The sequence below is a fragment of the Mastomys coucha genome, unplaced genomic scaffold, assembly GCF_008632895.1.
Source record: "Mastomys coucha isolate ucsf_1 unplaced genomic scaffold, UCSF_Mcou_1 pScaffold7, whole genome shotgun sequence".
NCBI lineage: Eukaryota > Metazoa > Chordata > Mammalia > Rodentia > Muridae > Mastomys > Mastomys coucha.
The window spans coordinates 34264115-34271178 of record NW_022196913.1 but is presented as its reverse complement, the minus strand read 5'-3'; the positions used below and the strand labels follow the sequence as shown (position 1 = coordinate 34271178).

At 46.1% G+C, this 7064-nt stretch overlaps 1 pseudogene; it reads right to left on the bottom strand.

Moving 5' to 3' along the window:
• Nucleotides 1-773: 773 nt before the first annotated feature.
• On the bottom strand, nt 774-1238 carry LOC116082654 (annotated as a pseudogene).
• Between the last annotated feature and the right edge of the window lie 5826 nt (nt 1239-7064).

The window sequence follows — 7064 nt, the reverse complement described above, 5'->3', positions numbered from 1 at the left end:
GAGAGAGAGAGAGAGGCAGGCAGACAGACAGACAGGCAGACAGACCTGTCTGATCAAAACTGCTACACTTTATTAACTGTGTGTGGTAAGTTTGGCTGTGCCTCTGAGGTTCTAAAAGAACCTTGACTTGGAAGAGTGTTACGGTTTTAGTAGGAAATGCTGCTCATAGGCTATGTGATTGAACACTTGGTTTCTGTTGGCGGTGTTGTCTTAGGAAGGCTGTGGAACCCTTAGAAGCTGGAGTCCATCTGGAGGAAATGAGTCACCCAGCAACCAGCACTGAGGTATGTTATAGCCTGGACCATCTTCCTCATAGGCTCTCTGCTTCCTGGGATGTAAGCAAGCAGCCTTGTGTTGCCACGACCACAGCCACCAATACCATTGAACATGTTCTGCCTTCTCCGCCATGATGGACTGTACCCTCCCAAAATGTGAGCTAAAGTGAACCATCCTTCCTTTAAGTTGTTTCTTCCAGGCACTTTATCATAGCGAGGAGAAAAGTAATGCAGGGACGAAATTGCTTGAGATCATAAAAGGAGAAAGATGCCCAGGCTTGGGTAGAAGCCAAGTGACAGCACCTGTCAGGGAGTGGAGACGGTGTTTCCTGAGCAACGGACAATGATAGTTTTCTATGAGAGAAATGGAGTGCGTGTAAGGTGGCGTGAAACCTGTTCTTACTGAAAGGGTTGTCTTTATGTTGCTATTTTAGGGACACCTATGCTAGTGTAGGCACAGTAAATTTTTTTTTTGAGACACAACAGTCTTTATTGGGTTTATACCAAAAATCCATTGATCTTGAGGACCTCTGTGAACTTGCAAATTTTCTTCACCACATTCTTTTCTGCCTGTTTCTGTAGCCTCAAGAGCTGCTTCTCCCGATAGTGGATCTTGACCTTTTCCTTCCATTTTTCCTCCAAAGTGGGTGTCACTGCCTGGTACTTCCACCCAACCTCATGAGCCAGACGCCTCAGGTAAACAAACTTTCTGGTAGGCTTCAGCTGAACAACCTTAAGATCAGCAGGAACCATCATCCCCTTTTTCTTGTCATAGGGTGGAGGGATCCCATCCAACACCTTGGGGTGTTCCGGGGCAGCCTGGCCTCTCTTGGTCTCGTGGTGCAGCATGCCTGGCACAGTGCGCCAAAAATTGAGGCTAGGGCCTTGGAAGTAGTAGGGGCCTCGAGAGGGGTCACAGTGACTGTCTAAGAGGACCAGTCTGAGCTGAGTGTGGCGCCACATACCTTTAATCTCAGCACTCAGAAGGTAGAGGCATATGAATTCCTGAGTTCAAGGCCAGCCTGGTCTACAGTTATCGGCCACTGTCTGCCCAGAGGGGACGAATAAGATCCACTGGGCTCTGGTCCAGCCAGGAATGCTGGGAGTGTTACAGTTCTTAAAAGAGAAGCAAGGAGGTTTAGGCAGCCTGCATGGGACAGGTAGCTGAGGTCCTGGGTCTCTCATCAGCTACCATGGCAGTGACAGTGACAGTGGCAGGCAGCTACAGTGGTATGAACCCAGTCAGCAAGGTGGGTCCAAGACCCAGCGATAAATGCTTCTGAGAGAGAACTCTTCCCCAAGTGTTAGAGCTAAGTAAAGACAGCCATCCTCAGGTGATCCTCGATAAAATAACATGTGTGTGCTTTATTCCATGTAGACGGGGACTATATAAACAATGAGGGGTAGGGTGCAGTTTATGGTGTAGGTGGTTCCTATTGGCTCAGTGTGAGATGTTAGCAATGCTTTTTTTGCATGGGGAAGGACTCCAGGTGTTGTATTTTGTGACAGACTGCCCTTGCTCCTCTCAGTGGGGTGATTTGGGGTTGTGACTACACATTCCAGAGCAGATACAGAAACAGGTAGGGAGTGGCTTGACTCCTGATGATACCAAATCCCTGAGATTCACGGGGTCTGAGCTCACTCAACCTTACCAGTTCTTCTGTCTGGTGGCACTGCCCACTTGCCCTACACAGAGTGAGTTCTAGGAAAACCAGGGCTACATAGAGAAACCCTGTCTTGAGAAACAAATAAACAAAGACTCCAATCTGAGCTGGGCCTAATATAATAACACAATCCTACTATCTCAGCTACGCAGGAAGTAGAGGCAGGAGAATAAGTTCAAGGCCTTCCTACATAACTTAGTGACCCTGTCCCAAAATAAAAAAGTACAAAGGAAGCTGGAGGGATCGCTCAGTGGTAGAATATATTGCGTATCTCGTGCAAGGTGTTAAGTCCAATCCTCAGGAAAACACACATACAGAGAGACTGGGGCTGGGGGCTTAGTCAGAAAGACAGAGGGACAGAGACAGAGTGACAGAGACAGACAGAGAATCCAACCTGACATTTTGACAGGAGCATCTTTTCATGTCTAGCCATCGATCTTTCAGGATGTGTCTTTGACACTTGCTAGAAGCCACTTTTCCTGATGGGCAAAGAATGTCCATCTCTATTAGTAGAGAAAGGAAGGTTTAGTGTGGCCAGAGAGGGAGAGAGAGATGGGAGGAGGGAATGAGGGGAGTGGGGAGAAACAAAGACACATATACACAGAGGGAGAGACAGATTGGGAGGTCAGAGAAGGACAGTGAAAGGAAGGAAAGGGGAGGAAGAAAGAGAGACTTGGTAGTTTGAGTCCCTGGGACTCCACAGTAGCTCCTGGCTACCTTCCCATTCTTCTGATAAAGATCTGGCAGGGAGGGGGTGCTGAAGACATGGCTCAGAACTTAAGAGCACTTGCTGCTCTTCCCAAGAGCCTGAGCTCAGTAACCAGTGCCCACAGCAAGTAGTTCCTAACCACCAGGTAAATCAGCTCCTGGGGATCCAGTGCTCTGTTGTGGCTTCCACAAGCCTGCACACATTGTGTGCAGACAGACTCATGCACACATGAATAACTCCTTCCCTGCCCCCCCCACGCACACCCAGTTTGGTTTATTGTCTGTCATTTGCAGCTCTGTCTGAGCAGTGTTCCCTTTCCCAGCCTCTGCTCCGGTGTTTCTGGAAACCCCATATCATGCCGGTCCACGCCCTGTGCCCACCTGCATTAGCCCAGACCACACTGTCTGCCTCCTGCCCTAAGCACTGCAGGAGAGACTCTAACCATTTAGAGCTATGGTTCTCAAAGCTTAGCCTCTCAGGATCACAGATTCCTACCTTGTCATCTCCAGATATGGCAATTCTAAATGCTGCGGCATGTCCCAGAGTTAGGGTACTTTTTCTTTCCTCTGATGAAAAACGCACAACTTTGTGTCTCACTAGAAGAAGAAAAGAAGAGTAACTTCAGACAAGACTTTGACCGGAGGGATCTCTTTTCCCTAGAAGCCCACCCCTTGCTGACAGATAACATTTGGTTGTGACAACTGGGGTGAAAGGTCAGCTACTTCCTTCCTCTTTGGAATTTCATGTTTTAAATATTTAATCACTGCCATATGTGAGCCACAGCATGGCCAAATACTTTGCCTGCAGTAGAGTTGACAAAATAATCAGATCTTCTTCCTCAGTTTATGTTCTGGTATACAAGACAGACTCTTACCATGTACAAACAGACTGAAGCATTTGAAGTTATAAACTATAAAGTGTGTGACACCATGCTAAAGGTAGCCACCAAGACAAGTTGATATTGGATTTCACCTGTACTGTTGCTTCTCACCCTGGAATCTCACTGGTCCATCTCACTGGTCGTGCCCTTGTCTCAGGTAGCCTTGTATCTGATCAACCTCTATCGACACCACCTCACAGTGTCTCCTGTGATCCAAATCCAGGCCCCTCACACAGTACAGGAAACCCCTGATCTCTCCTCTCTGGGGAGCCCAGTGAACAAGCTTGCCCAACAAAACAAATCTGAGAATGGCTTTATTTTTTTCCCTATGAGTCAAGCAGAAGAAATCCCTTTCTAATAACTCAGTTAAGCTGTCAGTTAAGTATTTGGTGAGAGGCTCTTTCAGGGCCTCCAGGAGGGAAGTGTGTGCCATAGAGAACCAAGGAAGATAGGTCCAAAGGCATCAGATGCTCCAAGTAAAACTGTGTAAGTAGGAGAATATTATCTGCTATCTTCATTCCCCAATGGCCCCTTGTGCCCTGCACAGCTGTGCTTCTTCTAATGTGACTAGCATTTCTACATTGTCCCTGTGTTAGACCTCAGAACTTCACCCATGCCTTTCTCCATGAACACACTCCTTCTATTGAATATGTGAATACTGGGAGCCCATTGTGGTGTAGGCAGCCATTATGATATGGCACCAATAGCAGTCTAGGGGGTTCTACACAGGGAGAAAGAAGCATAAAATAAACTCTGATTACTTATGAGCTGACAATTGCTTTGAAGAAAAATGAACTAAAACAACTGAAGCCGATGGAGAATAGATAAATGTGTGCTATTTAATAGGGTGAGCCAGGAAAGCTATAGCAGTCACGTTCGCTAAGAGTGACCAAATAGCCAATTTCATCAACTTATAAAGCTAAAAGGCTAAACTTGGCCAGTGCTTTGGAGTTTTCAGTCCATGGTTGGTTGACCACATTGGTTTTTTTTTTTTTTTTTTTTTTTTTTTTTTTTTTTTTTTTTTGGCCTGCAGTAATGAGGAAACAGGAAAACCAGGTGGAGGACTCTGCTAAGAGAAAGGGTAGGAGAAGGCCCTGAGTCTTACAATGACAATTCTTTAATGACCTAAAGGCTCACACTAGGTCCGTTTCTGACAGCTTCTATCCCGTTCCAAAATAGCTATGAGGTGAAGACAAGCCTTCAACACATGGGCCCTTGAGAAACACTTCAGCAGATCCACATTAGAGTCAAGGCCTTACGAAAAGGGTGATATGGGGCCAACGACTCCAAAGGAAGACAGTGTAACTAGGAATGTGGATATAGTTTCGTTATGGTGGTAGCAGTGATGGTAAACCACAAGAGATACCAAGATGTTAAGATCTCAAGGCTAGAGAATGTGTAGAATGCTATAGAAACTAGAAAGTCCAGGTGGGTTGGTTGTGTGCAGGACTAGCCAGGTTCTAAAGCCAGGAGCTCAGCTGCCTCTATAAGGATGATCCCTAGAGATGGGGAGCTACTTTGCTTTGTTACAGTGGCGAGGCTTGAACCCAGGACCTGGGGGTCTCTAGGCAGGAGCCTTGACACTAAGCTAGATCCCCAGCCTACCCAGGATAGTATTGGACAGAAGAGTAGTAACTGTGGCTTATATTTTAGGAGACGCACATTGACTGTTGTGTCCAGAATAGACAAGCTGCGGAGCAGCGAGGGCATATGTGGGGAGGTGGACGTACTTTCAAAGGCCTTGAGAGATGAATCTGGAATATATATTATGTTGTGAAAATAGATTCAATGGGACTGACTGGAAGAAGGAAAAACATACCTGAATGATTCTCTTAAGATAATGAGCATGGAAATGGCTATGAGTGGGGCACATAAAGAATGTATTGGTAGGGAAAGGTAGAGAGATGTCTCAATGGTTCAAGGCTTACTACTGTTGCAGAGGGACCAAGGTCAGAGCCTAAGACCCAAGTCAGGCAGTTCACAACTACCTATAACTCCATCCCCAGGGACCAGATACCTCTGACTTCCGTGGGCATCAGCACTTCTATGCACACACATGGACATAATTTTTAAGAAAACTGTGAAAGACTGTGGTGCTTGGTTCACAACACACAAGTAAACCATAGAAAGCACGTGCATAGGTCAGGTTAAACCAAAGTTCTTTCTTGAAATATAAAGCCTTCAATGTAGCTCCAGAACATACTTAAAGGGCCAAAGAAAACCAGCCATCTATCCTTCTAACCCCAACTTTACATCTAATTTCTCAGCTTGCTTTCTTCTCCTTCTTTACTTTCTTTCTTCCTTTCTTTCTTTCTCTTTTCTTTCTTTACTTTTTTCTTTTTTGGTAGTTATTGTTGATTAGATGATTTTTTTGTTTATTCATTTTTGTTTTTGAGACAGGGTTTCTCTAAGTAGCCCTGGCTGTCCTAGAACTTGCTTCATAGAGCAGGCTAGACTTGGATTCAGAGATCTGCCTCCCAAGTGCTGGGATTAAAGGTTTATGCCTCCATGCTTGGCGTTTCTCATCTTTCTTAAAAGATACAGTAGTATAAAAAGGTAAGAATGTGCTGTTTTGTTTGAAACATTTATAAGTAGAATGTGTAAACAAAAATAGTAAAAAGGAAGAAAATGCAGGTGGAGGTGCACAGAGGGCTTTGCAGAGCAGTGCAGGGCAGGGCAGGGCAGAGCAGGGCAGAGCAGGGCAGAGCAGAGCAGTGCAGGGCAGAGCAGTGCAGTGCAGAGCAGTGCAGGGCAGGGCAGAGCAGGGCAGAGCAGTGCAGAGCAGGACAGAGCAGGGCAGTGCAGGGCAGTGCAGGGCAGTGCAGAGCAGTGCAGGGCAGTGCAGAGCAGTGCAGGGCAGTGCAGGGCAGTGCAGAGCAGTGCAGGGCAAGGCAGGGCAGCACTCCTACACATCCCTAGGATGAAGTTCACATGAACCTAGAGCCAGTGCTGTAAGTTACAGTGTGTGGGGGTTCCAGAAGAATTCCTAAAAGGTAACAAAAACTATAACAAACAAGTGCAGAAAGCAAAGGCAGTTTGGTGAAAGAAGACCAGCCTTTCCAAGAAACATTACTGAAACAAAGAAGCAGGTAGTTGGGGGGGGGGGGGGGGAGAAGATATCTAGATCAGTGGTTCTCAACCTATGGGGGCCCAGTGACATGATGACAAGGGGCCCATGTCAGAAACCCTGCATACTAGAAATTTACCTTATGATTCCCAACAGTAGCAAAATGGCAGTTATGAAGCAGTGATGAAGTAATTTTATAGTTAGGGGTCACCACAACATGAGGAGCTGTATTAAAGGTTTGCAGCATTAGGTTGGTGAGAACCACTGGTCTACAGGCTGTGACAATGACTCGGCAGTTAAGAGCAGAGGACTGGTTTTCTCTTACCAGCACCTACATCTGGTGGCTCACAACCTCCTTTAACTCCAACTCCTAGGTATCTGATGCCCTCTCCTGGTCAGGTACTGCAAACATGTAATTAATAAAATTTTAAAATATATTTAGAAAATTTGAATGCAACTAAGCTCAGAC